This window comes from Chlorocebus sabaeus, chromosome 11, assembly GCF_047675955.1.
Source record: "Chlorocebus sabaeus isolate Y175 chromosome 11, mChlSab1.0.hap1, whole genome shotgun sequence".
NCBI lineage: Eukaryota > Metazoa > Chordata > Mammalia > Primates > Cercopithecidae > Chlorocebus > Chlorocebus sabaeus.
Window position 1 is genome coordinate 83237170 of NC_132914.1, and position 17561 is coordinate 83254730.

The 17561-nt window shown below is 38.3% G+C and overlaps 1 protein-coding gene across 3 annotated transcripts in view; it reads right to left on the reverse strand.

Annotated features, from left to right (window-relative positions):
• MGAT4C (MGAT4 family member C) overlaps nucleotides 1-17561 on the reverse strand; it is a 283286-nt gene that overhangs the window by 12402 nt on the left and 253323 nt on the right. For 2 of the 3 annotated variants that reach the window (XM_008004182.3, XM_073020982.1), the window contains one exon: nucleotides 9825-9911. The exons of the other annotated variant lie outside the window; for it this stretch is intronic. The gene's annotated coding sequence lies outside the window, so the exon portion shown is untranslated. The remainder of the gene's footprint in view (nucleotides 1-9824; nucleotides 9912-17561) is intronic. 3 annotated transcript variants of the gene reach the window in all.

Sequence of the window (17561 nt, forward strand, 5' to 3'; positions counted from 1 at the left end):
TGTCCATTTTCTTTGATCATATTTTTCTTAAAGGTTATTTTTCTTATTAATTTGTAGAAATTGTAAAGATGTATATAAATATGCAAACATAGATGCACATAAATGTATATCCTGAGGATTTGGGTGATATATAACATTTCAAATAGTATGAGAACTGGTAAATAATGCTTTGGAGGCAATACTGTAGTTCTGTTATGGGATCTTTGGAATGTTGCTTTTCTGATCAGAAACCGCTGTGGCTGGTGGCATCTTGCCAAAGTCCTTGTCCTGCATCCAGGAAGAATGAGGTATCCAGACAAGTGGAGGTTGAGCAAGATGAAGAGGAGCTTTATTGAGTGTTAGAACCACTCAGACAAGACCCGCAGTGGGTAGGTCCTCTCTGTCAACAGGTCGACCTGTCAAGTGTTCAGCACTTAGTAGAGAGGGTAGTTCCTCTCTGTTTCTGGTTGATCCATCCTCTTCTCAGCAGACGGGGTAGCCTTTCTCTGCAGGTGACCACCCCATCATCTCTCTATCCTCTCTGCTCTGGCTGAACATGGGGCTTTTATGGGCCTCAGAGGGGAGGAAGCACATGTCAACTGATCCATGGACAACCATGGGCAGGTCCAGAAAAGGTACCACAAGTTCCCAGTCTGGTCTGCAGGACTGGCAGTTTGGCCCCCAGGCTTCAGGCCTTTACTGGCCTGAAGGTGGGGCTTCACTGGGGACCCACCCTGTTTCCCCTCCAGAAGTCTGTCTGCCTCCCAGTACTGTCCATAACCTCCAGGTTGCTCACACCAATGGGCACCTGCAGGTCAGTGACAAGACACCCTCAGCACCCTCCTTGGTTATCCTATCCACACTCATGGGTGCCCAAAGCCTGGAGGGTGCTGAGATGACAAGCGGCTGGCATGTCAACACTGCCCAGAGCTGACATTACAGGCGTGAGTCTGAGATGTTGTGCCTTGGGGGAACTCAGTTTCTAGGCATGGTGGCTCATGCCTCAAATCCCAGCTTTTAGGGGGGCAGAGGTAAGAAGATAGCTTGAGCCCAGGAGTATGAGACCTGCTTGGGCAATATAGTGAGACCCCATTCTCCACAAAAAGGAAAAAGTTTACTTCACAGTTTCTAGGTGAGATTTCATCAGAGCAGGTCCTGGAAGTTTCCACCATCCTGATGACAATATGGCAGGGATGGTGACCACCAAGACATCTTCAGAAGTGGCCCTACCTTTTCAAAGAGCAGACAAAGGCACCACCAGTCACATACGTTTCTGGCCAGAAAAGCAACACCCCAAAGATCCTGTAACATTTTGGGGGCTCATCCAGGGTCTGCGGAAAGGTAAATAAAAGTGGATCTGCTTTTACTGTCCTTTTTTTGGAGTCTCTAAATTCCACAGCAGTCAAAATGAAAGAAAAATACTGGACCTTTGTCAGTCAGTTAAAAGCGACTAGCACAGCTACCAGGACTCAAGACATGGAGAACAGACTTTCTGGGGAGGACATTGTCAATCCTCCATCACCCTCAGGTGTTGAGAATGTTGGCTTTGTTTCAATCCAGTTTCTTTTCATGAATATCTAGCTGTCACATAGGACTGAAAGAAAATCTTGGCGCAACTGAGGTTATCTGGCCAAGGCTACACCTTGTGTTATCCAAAGGCCTCTGGACTAACTCCAGTCTCCGAGTGCCCATTAGGGTGTTGGCACTTGGACCTCAGTTTTACCTATCATTCTTTCTTTCTTTCTTTTGTGGTTGTCAAGGTTCCCATCTCTTCTTTATATACAATGTTAAATGTTAAACATGTTGTTGCAAACCAGAGATATTACTGGGTAGAATGTGGAATTGGCTTAGTCATCAAAAGTATAAAATGGAAAGTTAAGAACACCACAGACAAAGCAAACTGTGCATTGGCATCTGCACATACATTTGTGGCAAACATGTTTTTGTCATTTCCTTTGTTGCCAACTTAGTGTCAAGCACCTTGCAGTATCAAACAGAAACATGGCCTCAGGAAGAAATCTGTTCTGTGAATGTGAGGGCAAATGGTCCAAGGTCCCATATGTGCAGGCCTTCTTTGCCTTGCAGGGCAATTCGGACCTTTGTCAAGATTGTAGGATTAATTAAGCCCTCCTAGTGGACATCTCAGGAGAGGCTGCAAGAGAAAGTCCCAGGGAAATAGGGAAGCAAACCCCAGAGGTGCCTCCAGCAGGGGAATCAACCTCCTTTGCTCTTTCCTATGTGGGTTCTCTCTTAAGCTTGCCCCAGCCTAAAAATCTTCGTTTTAGGCAGATCCCAGTCTCAACTGCTCCAATAACAGATGCCTGGTGAATATGGCACCATTAAGGTCCAGGTTCCCTTTTCAAATTAAAGGGGGTCTTGGCAAGTTTCCAGATGGTCCTGACAGATATATAGAGGCTTTCTAGAACTTAACCTAAGTGTTTGAGCTCTCCTGGAAGGATTCATATTACTTTTGAGTCAAACCCTGACCACCACTGAAAAGCAGGGAATCCTGCAAGTGGCAGAGAATTTTGGAAATGAGCTTTATATCTTATATAGGGCCATGGATGGGGAGGAGTTGGAAGAATGGCAGTACCACTGGCAGACCAGTTGGAAGAATGGCAGTATCACTGGAGGACTCAAAATGAGCCCCCAATGATAAAATGAGAGAAAGGAGGAGGAAACACTTTTAAGTTTGCACACTAGAAGGCTCACAAGGGACTGGGTCCAGCCTCTTAATAGAACTGAGCTATCCATGGTAGACCAGGGATTTGATGGGAGTCACACATTTGATGGGAGTTCATCAAGGGGCTGGAGGGGCATTGGTGAAGTGTGATTCTCCATCTCCTGATTTGGTTAAGGGACAGCTGGTTCTAGGGGATGAGTTAATCGCACAGGTGGCCCCTGATGTCAGGAGGGCCTGCAGAAATGGGCTGTGTGACCAGATAGTACTTTGGAGGGCCTGCTGGGAGTGGCCACTTCAGTATTTCACAGTGGGAACCATGAGGAAATCCAGAAAAGAGAGGGGAGATACAGTAAAAAGGCAGAGGCTTCCAGTAACCACCTTGTGGACTCGTGGACCCCAGAGTCCCCAAGATGCATTTGTTGATTGCTGCAAATGTGGTAGGAGGGACTGTCTAGACAGCAGGAGGAGGCCAGGTAGTGGGGGCAGGCATCCCTGAGCCTGTGTAGATGGTGGCATGGGGTCCTTTCTGGGTCCCCAAAGGTGCAGACTGCAGAGAAGTCTGGATTCTGCACCTGGGAGGGCAGCTGCAGTGGCTCCTAGGGAAGGCGAGGCTTCTGCCCAAGCAGTGGCATGGGAGGTCTGGGCCAGCCTCCCTGCTGCAGCTGGCATCTTGGCAGCAGTCACTCTTGATGGGCCATTGCTACCATTAGTTCTTTCTGCAATAATGTGAAATAGAATAAAACAACAACAAAACCCTAGGATATAATTCCCAAGAGTTGACAAAGAAATACAGAAGTCCTTAGAGAATAATGATGGTCTTCTAAATTCTAACATCCAAATCCTGCAAATTGTAATCCTCCCAAATCCATTCACAATACAGAATAGAAATTCACTTTCCATGGTGTATACCCCCAGAGTAACTATGATACAGACAATTAGCACAAACTTTAACTTTCATTTAATTGAGAACATTTACACCCAGGGTCATCAGACTAGGCGGAGAAGCCCAAACCAGAGCAAACAAAAGATCAAAAGACATAACAAAATAAATGTCATTTATTAAGCAAATTATGCTAGACTGCAGACCATTAAAAGTTAAAGAAGCTAATAAAGTCTTTCACAATCCTCCCCCACCTCAAACATAATTATATTCTACACCTTGGTTCAGGAAAGGTTTTTTAAAAAGTTCCCTCCCCACCCCCCCAAAAAAAACACTCAGACACCCAAAATCAGACTGACAAAATTACTATGAAAAGGAAAACAAAATAGCTGATTTCAAGTAGGGAGAAGGGACTCTGGGATTAGGCCATCTTTTCGTTGTGACATGAAGCAAGAAAGCTCTCAAGATTAGTGGAGACGTATCTAAAGGACATAGAAAATGGCTTGAAAAGGCTTCCATTAAGGAATTTTGGGAAAACTGAAGATAAAAAAATAATGGGCTATGATTGATAGCAAAATATTGAATAAATATAAATTAATGATGAGATGGCAATTATAAATGGAAAAGAAAGAAAAAGTAAGACACCTCATTTACTACTACTGACGGTGAAAACTTTACCATCTTCAGTCACTAGAAATTGGTAATTGAAAGTATTAACATTTTTACCTAGCATTTCTAGAAGAAACTATGTTTTATCCACAGTTGATAATTTTTTTTCTAATATTGGACAACAGACAGCACAGGGCAATATCGCCAAGTAAAGAAACCAGATAGGTAAGCCCTGTGATTTTTTCTGCTTGCTGTCAAGAGGCAGTTTCCAAAAGGCAGTACAGGGAGAGTGAATCCAAACAGAACGTAGAGATCCTGCCAATTAGGAGACAGAAATAATAATTTGGGGGAGATAAAGGTACCTAGAATTTGAGGGGCAGAATATTTAAGAGAACAAGTGACAGAAGAGAGACTCAGAATTCTGCAGAGGGCCTCTTCGAATCTTTGAGTTGATACTGATATGTCATGTGTGTCATGAAACTCCATAAGACTAGAGAAAGAACCATAAAAAAGTAGTAGGCCAAAGAGTTCCTGAAGCTTATACAGTGTTGGAGACAGTTTGTGTGTCCATAAGCCAAGTTTGTGTGTCCATCACCCAGCAGGATAGACCTGAACATTAAAAAGAATACTCAGAGGCCAGTTGCGGTGCCTCATGCCTGTAACCTCAAAACTTTGGAAGGCTGAGGCAGAAGGAGAGCTTGAGCCCAGGACATTGAAACCATCCTGGGCAACATAGTGAGACCCCGTCTTTACAAAATATAAGAAAACTAGCCAGCTCCAGTGGTGCACACCTGTAGTCCCAGCTACTTGGGAGACTGAGGCAGGAGCATTGCTTGAGCCTGGGAGGTCAAGCCTGCATGCAGTGAGCTGTAATTGTGCCACTGCACTCCAGCCTATGCAACAGAGTAATACCCTGTTTCAAAACAAACAACAACAAAAAGAATACTCAGAAGCATATTACCTTAGTATTTGGGCCAATAATCTAAGCCTGTCCTAAAGAAAGCTTAACAATAAGCATCAATAGCATCAAATAATTTTACATAACTTAACTCCATACTAGTACAAAGTACAGCACTCTTTAAACACATAAGACAATGTCTAGAATTTAAGAACATAACAATTACAATATCCACGATCCAGCAAAAATTACCATTTAAATCAAGGACAATATAGTCTATAACTAGGCTGAAACTAAACAGAGAGAAAAAAAAATCAAGAAATAATTGAGATGATAGAATTAAAAGAAAAAGGATAGAATTAAAAAGAAAAAGGATAGAATTAAAAGAAAAAGACTATCATAAATATGTCCCATAGGTGCAAAGTAGAAGAACAATGATAATTTTAAGGACAGAAATGAAATATTTCAATAAAAACAAAAACAGAATTTCTAGAGATGAAAAATATGTGCGAAATGCAAATATACTGGCTAGTAGATAAGGAATAGCAGGAGAAAAGATGAGCCACTGAAGATACAACAGTAGAAATAATACAAATTAAGCACAGAGAGGGACAAACATCCAGCCAAACTGCTGTCTAAATTATGAGTCACAGGAAAAGTGAGATCAAAAATGTTTTAAGGCATTAAATTTCAGAGTGTTTTCTTTGGCAACATTAGATAACTGATACAGCTATCTACAGGAAACTCATTTTAATGATAAAGACAAAAATGAGTTAATAATAAAGGGAAGAATAGGGATAAATATTAATCAAAGGAAAGCTGGACCAGATATATTAATATCATACAAAGTAAACATTTAGTAATTGATGAATATTAATTTTTTGAAGGAAGCATAAATGTGCATGCGCTACATAAGAGTTTCAAAATACCTGAAGCAAATCTGACATAAGGGAAAGGAGAATAAAGGGAATAAATAAAGGAGGAAGAAAGGAAAGAAAGAGAATAAATAAATTCATTCATTTTCAATAAATGAATATTGAAGTCCTCTATTTCAATATTCATCCCTCAGTAATTGACTGAATATGCAAACACAAAACCAGTAAATATCAAAGATATTTAAAACACTATCAAATAAATTAATCTACTTGGGATTTATGAAACACTCCACCAAACAATAGCAGTCTATAAATCTGTTTTCATGCTGCTGATAAAGATATACACAAGAGAGTGCAATTTACAAAAGAAAGAGGTTTAATGGACTTACAGTTCCACATGGCTGGGAGGCCTCACAATCATGGTGGAAGGCAAGAAGGAGCAAGTCACATATTACACGGATGGCAAAGAGAGAGATTTTGCAGGGGAACTCCTCTTTATAAAACCATCATATATTGTGAGACTTATTCACTATTATGAGAACAGCACAAGAAAGACCTGCCCTCGTGATTCAATTACCTTCCCCTTGGCCCTTGCCTTGATATGCAGGAATTGTGGGAGTTACAATTCAAGATGAGATTTGGGTGGGGAACCAGCCAAACCATATCATTCCACCTCCCAAATCTCATGTCCTCACATTCCAAAAAAGCTCGCCTTCCCAACAGTCCCTCAAAGTATAAACTCATTTCAGCATTACCTCAAAAGTCCATGAAAGTCTCATCTGAGACAAGGCAAGTACTTTCAGCCTATGAGACTGTAAAATCAAACCAAGTTAATTACTGCCTAGATACAATGGAGGTACAGGCATTGGGTAAATACAGCCATTCCAAATGGAAGAAATTGGCCAAAACAAAGGGGGTACAGGCCCCATGCATGTCCAAAATCCAGCAAGACAGTCAAATCTTAAGGCTCTGAAATTATCTCCTTTGACTCAAGGTCTCACATCCAGGTCATGCTGATGCAAAAGGTTGGTTCTCATGGTCTTGGATGGCCTTGGGTAGCTCTGCCCCAATGGCTTTGCAAGGTACAGCCTCCCTCCTGGCTGCCATCATGGGTTGGCATAAAGTGTCTGTGGCTTTTCCAGGTGCGCAGTGCAAGCTGTCAGTGGATCTACCATTCTGGGGTCTGGAGGATCGTGGCCCTCTTCTCACAGCACCACTACATGGTGCCCCAGTAAGGACTCAGTGTGTGGGCTCTGACCCCACATTTCACTTCTGCACTGCCCTAGTGGAGGTTCTCTATGAGGGCCCCACTGCTGCAGCAAACTTCTGCCTGGACATCCAGGCATTTCCATACATCCTCTGAAATCTGTGCAGAGGTTCCCAAACCCCGATTATTTACTACTGTGCACTGTCAGGCTCAATACCACATGGAAGCTGCCAAGGATTGGGGCTTGCACTCTCTGAAGCCATGGCCCAAACTCTATGTTGGTCCCTTTCAGCCACGGCTGGAGCAACAGGGATTCAGGGCACCTAGTTCCTAGACTGCACACAGCTCTGGGAATCTGGGTTTCACCTATGAAACCTTTTTTTTTCCTCCTGGGCCTCCAGGCCTGTGATGGAAGGGGCTGCCATGAAGACCTCTGACTTGACCTGGAGACATTTTCCCCATTGTCTTGGTGATTAAATTCAGCTCCTCATTACTTATGCAAATTTCTGCAGCCAGCTTGAATTTCTCTCTAGAAAATGGGATTTTGTTTCCTATCGCATTGTCAGGCTGCAAATTTTCTGAACTTTTATGCTTTGCTTCCCTTATAAAACTGAATGCCTTTAACAGCACACAAGTCACCTCTTGAATGCCTCGCTTCTTAGAAATTTCTTCTACTAGATACACACTAAATCATCTCTCTCAAGTTCAAAGTTCCATAAATCTCTAGGGCAGGGACAAAATACTGCTGGTTGCTTTCCTAAAACATAACAAGAGTCACTTTTGCTCCAGTTCCCAACAAGTTCTTCTTTTCAAATGCACATAGAAAATTTATACACACACATACACACACACACACACAATGGAATACTATTTAGCCATAAAATAGAAGGAAATCCTGTCATTTGCAGCAACACGGATGAACCTAGAGTACATTATGTTAAGTGAAATAAGCCAGGCACACAAAAACAAAGACTGCATGATCTAACTTATTTGTGAAATCTAAAAAAGTTGAACTCGTAAAAGCAGAAAGTAGAATAGTGATTACCAGAGGCTGGGAGGGGAGATGCAAGCTGAGCTGGTAAGAGGCACAGTTAGAATTAGACAGTAAGTATAAGTTATTGCAGTCTATTACACATTAGGGTGACTACAGATAATAACAATGCAGTGTATATATCAAGATATCCTGAAGCGAAGATTTAGAATGTTATCATCAAAAAAACTGTTTAAGGTGACAGATATGCTAATTACCTTAATGTGATCATTGTACAAGGTATACACAATCATTGAAATATCACACTGTACCACAGAAATATGTAAAATTGTGTCAATTATAAATACAAATAATTGTAAAAGAGATTAGAAAAAAAAGGGCAAACTATCTCCAAAGTAAGCTACAGAAGAGCAAATTAGGCAAAAAGTAAACAGACAAAAACAACAAAAGTAAGAGTAAAAATCAATGAATAACAAAAAAATAGAAACAAATGCTGGTCCTTCAAAAAGATCAATAAAATATATATTCCTCTAGCCATATTGATCAAGAAAAAAGAAAAGACATTATTAATATCATGAATGAGACACGTGTCATATCACTAAAGATTCTACAGGATAATTGTATGTTTTGAAAAAATATGCTAATAAGTTTGACAACTTAAATGAAATGGATAAATTCCTTGCAACACAGAATAATTATTTATGTATTAATAAAATTGAATAAGCAGTTAAAACATCCCTCTCAAAACACTCCTTGTCCATATGGCTTCACTAGTGAATTCTACCAAATATTTTAAGGAAAAAGTACACCTACTCTACACAAGCTACTCCAGAAAATAGAAGAGAAGTAAATAATTTGTATTGTCTAGATCTAATAAAGCATTTTTATCAAATTTTATTTGATAATATTTTAAGAAATTTTATGAATAGTAGGAATAAAAATGATTATGTTGAAACAACTTTATTAGAAATATTGTTAAGCATCTAAACATAGCTAAATAAGATTTTCTTTCTAATTTTTCCAATTTTAAAAGTATATGCCTACCAAATCTACAATGCCTTATCAACTGCTCCCCAATCATCATGCCAGAACCTGCAACATACCCTTCTTGTAAGCTGTGATTTCATATTTCTAGTATATTTCTAACAGGCTCATGCTTATCACTACTTTGGATTCTTCTTGCGTTTGCACCATGAAGACACTATACCCTTGGGAATTTCAATGGCTCATAATTTTGTTGAAGAGAGGACAATTTGCTTATCCTGTCAAATCAGTTTAGCCAGAATCCCCTATCTTCCATATCCGATCCCTCAATATCTGATCAAATTGCTCACCCACCACTATCCCCTAGGTAATATATGATCTCCCTGCCCTGCCATCAGTAAAAATCCTTTTAAGTCAGTTTCGCAAAAAATGATCTATCTTCTTCATGATTTTCAATACACTAACTTGCATTCTTCTCCTTGGCTATAAATTCCCAATTTGTCTTTGATGTATTCAGCATTGAGAACAATCTCTTTCTCCTACTTCAATACCTCATGGCAGCAGACCCTTGAAATCCCTTGAATAAAGTCTAAACTGCCATCTTTAACAAGTGTTATTATTTTTCCTTTAACAGTTTTTGTTGCTGTGACTTGTATAGTATAGGATCAAATTCATTATTAGATTCCCAATCTTCTGACCCAGAATCCCAAGCACCTACCTTTGAAGCTATTGTCTTCACTTCTGGTTGATTGATGGATGAGCCCTTGGCGATTTAGACTGCTGAGCCAGTGCTCCAAATGATAGTCTGTTGAAGTACAGTTAATGTAGAGACAGTCTGAGTACACTATACAAAGGCTGAGTTAGTCCTGTTTCTTTTTTTAAGAAGTTGGTTTAGTCACAGGTTTCTTTGTTAGGAAGGTACTGGCTGGATTGTTAAGTCTTACTTCCTGTTTCTGTCTTTGAGTGGGAATTTACTTCTTGAATCCCTGAGCTGAAATATTTTCCTTGATTATTTGTGAGGCCACTCTGTTCTATTTGATCCTATTTCTCCCATGGTAACTTTTTAGTCAACAGAAACCCCCTTCTTAAACCCTTACTGATCGTATACTCCACTTCCTTACTTGTGGTCATGGTTTTGCTAAGGATAATTTGAGACTTCAGGATCTCTTTGGGAAACTGAAGATTTTCCCGAAGTGAGTCTTCTGAGATCTCTTCCTTCCCATTGTTTCTGCTCCCCATTCATCCTTTTACTACCTTCAATCTACCCTTCAACTTTCTTGAATCTTTTGACACGTGCCTTTTCAGACCTCTTCCCTCTGCCTACCTGTCCTCCCAGACGTTTTTCCTTCCTGCTTCAGCCATTCAATCACCTGAACTTTAGGTCTCCTATTTCCATCATAACTTTCAAGGGACTCTAGGACCCCAAAAGCAATTGTCTGAGGTTGAAAAAGGGGGAAAAAAAAGACTGATTGAAAAATAGTTTGGATATTTTATCCAGATGAGGCTTTGAAGACATCCAGATAGGTGCTTGATGTTCTTTCAGTCTCTTGCCTAAAATGTAGTCACAGCCTCCATAATATTGCATATATGGGCAAAAGAAAATCTTAAATGTGTCTTCTATTGAGAAGGTAACCTTAACTTGTTGCATCTGTCAGAAACGCAATGGATAAAACTATAAAGTAGAGGACATAAGAGAGTATTACTGTGTTGTCTAACTCCTGGCTAAAGTTTTAGAATAAAACCTTTACGATCTCTTATAATATATGTATACATTACATTATATATATGCAATATATATTCATATATAATACCTATATGTATAGAATATATATATCCCATTCTGTAAATCGAGAGAATATATATTATATATGTATATGTAGTATACATGATAATATATATCATAATATATATGAGATTTCTCTATGGATGGTATTATCAAATTACTTAGTACTTTCTTTTTGTTTTTTAGAGACAGATTCTCACTCTGTCACTCAGACTAGAGTGCAGTGGTGCAATCACAACTCACTGTAGACTCAGATTCCTGCGTTCAAGGGATACTCCTGCCTCAGCGTCCCAAGTAGCTGGGACTACAGGCATGTGCAACCATGCCAAGTTAATTTTCAATTTTTTTTCTAGAGGTGGGGTCTCACCATGCTGTCCAGGCAGGTCTAGAACTCCTGGGCTCAAGCAATCCTCCTACCTTTGTCTCCCAAAGTGTCAGGATTACAGGTGTGAGCCACCACACCTGGCCTAAATTTTCTTAAGTTCTATTCCAATTTTCAGAGATAAATTTGTGCTTATATAAGGCAAATATTTCTAAAACTCTCAGTAACTAATTCAAATACTTTTCAAATTCACATGAAATGGATGTATATTTGACAATTAATACTAGCTTCATATTGTTTGTTTCGTAAAAACAACTACATTTTCTGGTATATCAGCATTCAGTATAATATGAACATACATTTTTATTCTACTTGGGCTTACTAGTTGAATCAGGTAATATGTCTTCTAGATATTTAGGAATATAAACAATTATCAGTTTGACCTTAGAATAAATATACAAGTAAAGGAACAGTAAAGAAGAGTTGTTTGATGCCCATTACTTCATATTTCTCAAGACAGCCATAAAACCCAAAACTGCGTGTTTAACTTCGTTGGTTTTTGCTTTTGTGATGCTTGCCTACCATGATGATGTTAACTGTAAAAACAGTTAACAGGGAAGTAAGTTGAGATTGCGGCTAGCTTTGCCTTGTATTACAATATCGTTGCCAAAAACAGTTTCCAAATTATTTTTGTTAACTTGAAGCTTTAAAGTTTTTCTAAGCTGTATTAAGTAATAAATATCCATTAAATATCTAGGTCATTTCTAAGTAATATGAACTACTGAAACACTAATTGTTAAGCATTAGGTTTAATTTTATAGATTTTTTAGCATTTTATTTTTAAAATGAGACTAAAGATATTTGGACCTGTTAATAAACATGTTATTTTGTCACATAAAAATTGTGCTATGAGGAGGCATGAACCTATAAGAAATTTTGAGATGATGCATTCATAAAATTTGCTAGTCTGCTACATAATGCAAGACAGACAACTTACAGTCATCTTCTTCCTAGTTTTCTCAGTCAAAAGAAATATTACTAATGGTCAAAAGCGATCATCAATATATGTAATTAAAACTACTAGAAATAACAACCATGAAGAGAAACATCTTTGTATGTAGAGTATGCAAGGATATTACGATATGTTTTCAAGAAAAATAATTCGATGTATGAAGAATGTATTTTTTGTCAAGGGAACAGGAGGGTAATTTTGTCCTAAAGTAAAATGATTAGTTGTGCCAAATCAGAAAAAAAAGAGAGAGAAGGACAAAAGCTAAACAGATATAGAAAGTTGTAAAAAGTTCATGGAAGAAAGAATTTTATATGTTTAAGCTGGTAAGATTGAACAGATTTATTTACAAAGTTTTGTAAAAGAAGAAGAAGAAGAAGCAGCAGCAGAAGGAGGAGGAGGAGGAGAAGGAGAAGGAGAAGAAGAAAAAGAAGAGAGCCCAATGCTATAATAATGCAAAACTAGTTTGTTTTTTTTTTTTTTCTGTTGAAAATGCCCGTTTTCTTGGATTACAGTAAAAGGTCTTTTTGTTTGTTTTACCTTTTAAGTAATCTTCCTAGGAAGCCAAGATTTTGTGTCTTATCAAGATAGTTTTCTGTGTTTATGTTAACCTTTACCATTGGCCTTGATTATTTAAGAGAACTGAGAGCTTGCAATTTAAAAGCACTAAAACATTTTACCTGTTTTACAGTGTTGCCTTTTCAAAACAAATCTTAAGCAAAATCTTGTTCTCGAACTGGTCTTGAAATTTCTCGAAGGGACCCTGAATAATTTCAAAAAAATTGTTTTTTCACCTTGTAAAGAGAAATGCTAAAAATAGTTTGGTTTATTTAATTGATACATTGCATTGCATGAAAAAACACTTTCAAATAAGATACTTTAACCTTCCCTAAATTATATTTTTTTATGGGCAAACATTAGGCATTTTAGAAATTACATAAAATTCCTAGAAATTTGTCAACATCCCTTCTGTCCACAATATATCTTGGTATAATATCATTAGGGGTGGCTCTAATTTTTATTTAAAATATTATATGCCTCAAAAATAGCCAAATTATCTTGTCCTTTGGGTCATTTTTATATTGAACTCTCATTACATGTTAATTTCCATTTTAAATTTTTTGTCATTCACTCATATTCTGATTCTTTCCAAAAATATTTGCAATCAGCTACAAGTCATAATGCTTCACGATGGTGTTGATTAATTTAGAGACCATAGTATAGTACTGAATTAAGGATTTTCAGAACTAGAGTAGAGAAGGCAATGGGTTTATGAAATTCCTAACCCAAGAGCAAGGAGAACAAAAATTATTTGTTCTGATGGATGATAATGAACTGAAGAAAAGTGATTATGGTTTTGTTTGAAAGTTTGTTGGTTCTTTAATGCTCTACTTTCTGGATATAAGCACTCTTTTCATTTTTCTCATATTTATGGAACCACAGAACAAGCCCAATCTGGTTCAACTTTGAATAATAAAATGGTGAGTTATTTTTCAGTTGCCATGGATTCTGGGTTGCAATTATGTAAACTGCTTATGTTCAGATAAACCACGTGTAACTGTAGTCAGAAACTAAATTCTAGGATCACAAATCAGGGACTTAATTAAGAAGGGGATATCTCATGACATAATCCAATCAGATCAAGTCCTGACACTACCCCATGGCACAATCCAGTCAGATCATGCCTCATGGCATCATCTCATTGTAAGATCCAATCAGCTCACACCTTGTTACCCTCTGCTTATAAAACCTGCCCCAGTCCCCAGTCTTCAGAGGCAGATTTGATCACTGGCTTATGTCTCCTTGCCAATTAACTCACAATAAAACCTTTATTTTCTCAAATACTTGTGCCACATTGGGCAGAGAAGCCATTGCTTACTCAGTAACATTTACACTTGTAAAAATCAGTAGATTATACTTTTGTAAATATAATATTTTCTCCCCGATCCTTCTAGAATTTGTAAACTATTGAGTATTCTTATTTTCCTGGCAATACAGTTATTTACCTGAATTTAATAAGAATCTGTTCTCTTTGTAACAGAACACAATTGGAAACATTGGTTATATTTATAATGCTTTGCCTTCAATGTCATATTTGAGAATGATGTGTATAGAATCCAAGTTATGGAATTGAAGTTAGTTTTATAGAACCAATTTTTACAAAGCTATCTTGAAAAAGCTGGCCCAATAATAATTGGCTTCTAGGGTTCCTAGCCTTACAGATGAGTAAGGAAGATCACTTCCTAGCAGGCCCAGGGAAGATGGGCTATCTTGGGAACCTCAAGAAGAGAGGAATTCATTCAAATCTATAAGTACCAGAAGTGAAGTCTGATGGCCAGTTCTTGGCTTGATTTATTAGCTTCAAAAGGTTTTTGAAATTATAACCTGAGTTTCCTTATGAAAAGTTCCAGCAAAGATAAGCAACTTCAGCAAAGTCTCAGGATACAAAATTAATGTGCAAAAATCACAAGCATTCTTATATACCAGTAACAGACAAACAGCCAAATCATGAATGAACTTCCATTCACAATTGCTTCAAAGAGAATAAAATACCTAGGAATACAACTTACAAGGGATGTAAAGGACCTCTTCAAGGAGAACTACAAACCACTGCTCAGTGAAATAAAAGAGGACACAAACAAATGGAAGAACATACCATGCTCATGGATAGGAAGAATCAATATCGTGAAAATGGCCATACTGCCCAAGGTAATTTATAGATTCAATGCCATTCCCATCAAGCTACCAATGAGTTTCTTCACAGAATTGGAAAAAAATGCTTTAAAGTTCATATGGAACCAAAAAAGAGCCTGCATCTCCAAGACAATCCTAAGTCAAAAGAACAAAGCTGGAGGCATCACGCTACCTGACTTCAAACTATACTACAAGGCTACAGTAACCAAAACAGCATGGTACTGGTACCAAAACAGAGATATAGACCAATGGAACAGAAGAGAGTCCTCACAAATAATACCACACATCTACAGCCATCTGATCTTTGACAAACCTGAGAGAAACAAGAAATGGGGAAAGGATTCCCTATTTAATAAATGGTGCTGGGAAAATTGGCTAGCCATAAGTAGAAAGTAGAAACTGGATCCTTTCCTTACTCCTTATATGAAAATTAATTCAAGATGGATTAGAGACTTAAATGTTAGACCTAATACCATAAAAATCCTAGAGGAAAACCTAGGTAGTACCATTCAGGACATAGGCATGGGCAAAGACTTCATGTCTAAAACACCAAAAGCAATGACAGCAAAAGTCAAAATTGACAAATGGGATCTAATTAAACTAAAGAGCTTCTGCACAGCAAAAGAAACTACCATCAGAGTGAACAGGCAACCTACAGAATGGGAGAAAATTTTTGCAATCTACTCATCTGACAAAGGGCTAATATCCAGAACCTACAAAGAACTCAAACAAATTTATAAGAAAAAAACAAACAACCCCATCAAAAAGTGGGCAAAGGATATGAAAAGACACTTCTCAAAAGAAGACATTCATACAGCCAACAGACACATGAAAAAATGCTCATCATCACTGGCCATCAGAGAAATGCAAATCAAAACCACAATGAGATACCATCTCACACCAGTTAGAATGGCAATCATTAAAAAGTCAGGAAACAACAGGTGCTGGAGAGGATGTGGAGAAATAGGAACACTTTTACACTGTTGGTGGGACCGTAAACTAGTTCAACCATTATGGAAAACAGTATGGCGATTCCTCAAGGATCTAGAACTAGATGTACTATATGACCCAGCCATCCCATTACTGGGTATATACCCAAAGGATTATAAATCATGCTGCTATAAAGACACATGCACATGTATGTTTATTGTGGCACTATTCACAATAGCAAAGACTTGGAATCAACCCAAATGTCCATCAGTGACAGACTGGATTAAGAAAATGTGGCACATATACACCATGGAATACTATGCAGCCATAAAAAAGGATGAGTTTGTGTCCTTTGTAGGGACATGGATGCAGCTGGAAACCATCATTCTCAGCAAACTATCACAAGAACAGAAAACCAAACACTGCATGTTCTCACTCATAGGTGGGAACTGAACAATGAGATCACTTGGACTCGGGAAGGGGAACATCACCTACCGGGGCCTATCATGGGGAGGGGGGAGGGGGGAGGGATGGCATTGGGAGTTATACCTGATGTAAATGACGAGTTGATGGATGCTGATGAGTTGATGGGTGCAGCACACCAACATGGCACAAGTATACATATGTAACAAACCTGCACGTTATGCACATGTACCCTAGAACTTAAAGTATAATAATAATAATAATTAAAAAAAAAAAGTTCCAGCAAAGAAAACTCAAAAAGACCTATGTGGTAAGTTACCATTCTTCCTTTCCTTATGTAAATAATCAGGTCAAATCTAATGAGACCAGATTTATTTTGTCTTTTAAAATAGAATAACCTCACTTTAGTTATCTTTGATAAAAAATGAGCGTGACTAGAAAGATGCATTTTATGTTTCAGTGGAAAAATACAGTGCACCTTTGTGAGTTCTCGATTATTCTAGCTTTTTTCCAGTATCCATCTACAACTTCCAATTTTCTCTCACCCTCCTGACTTGGAGTCAATGAGATGTAAAACCATCCTTTTTTCAAAACTTTGCAAGCTGAAGCTCGACTATGTGATATAAACTTCATGGAAATCACTGTAACAGATTATGAATAGACAGCCTTTTTGCTTGTTGCTGTGTGGGCCATGCAGAATGTTCATGGAAACACTTCATGCTATCATTGAAAACATTCAACCTGCAAACCCAGAAACTTTGTCAGTTTGCCACTGCCATCCCCACTTCACTACCTAAAGATGCTTCAAACTCAAATCAAGATGTCTTCTTGAATGGCAGCCCTGTGGAATCAGAAACTGGATTTCTAACCATTAATTTTTTACAAAATTTTCACAGAAATTCCCCTCATTAAATTCCTGACTGCTAACCCATCCAGCAAATATACTATACTACCATCTCCCAACAGGTGCTTCAGCTTGTCCTCAATGAGCAAAAGATAACTCAAAAAGAAATGGACTTGTTTTGTTCAATGGAAAAACAATATTTCTTTTCTTGAACAAGAGGAGGGACTGACAAAGAATCTTTTCTTGACCAAACTTTAATCAGTCTCCTCTGAGCCAAACTAGGCCCCATGTTGGGCATATCCTCCAAGAGCCTAGTTTTAGCACTTATCCTGTAGAGTCAGCTTAATCCCTTGCTCTCCACATTTCATCCCTCTCAATATCTGATCAAATTTTTTATCCACCACCATCCCTCAAGTAATGACTGATAAATCTATCTTGCATTAAGCAAGA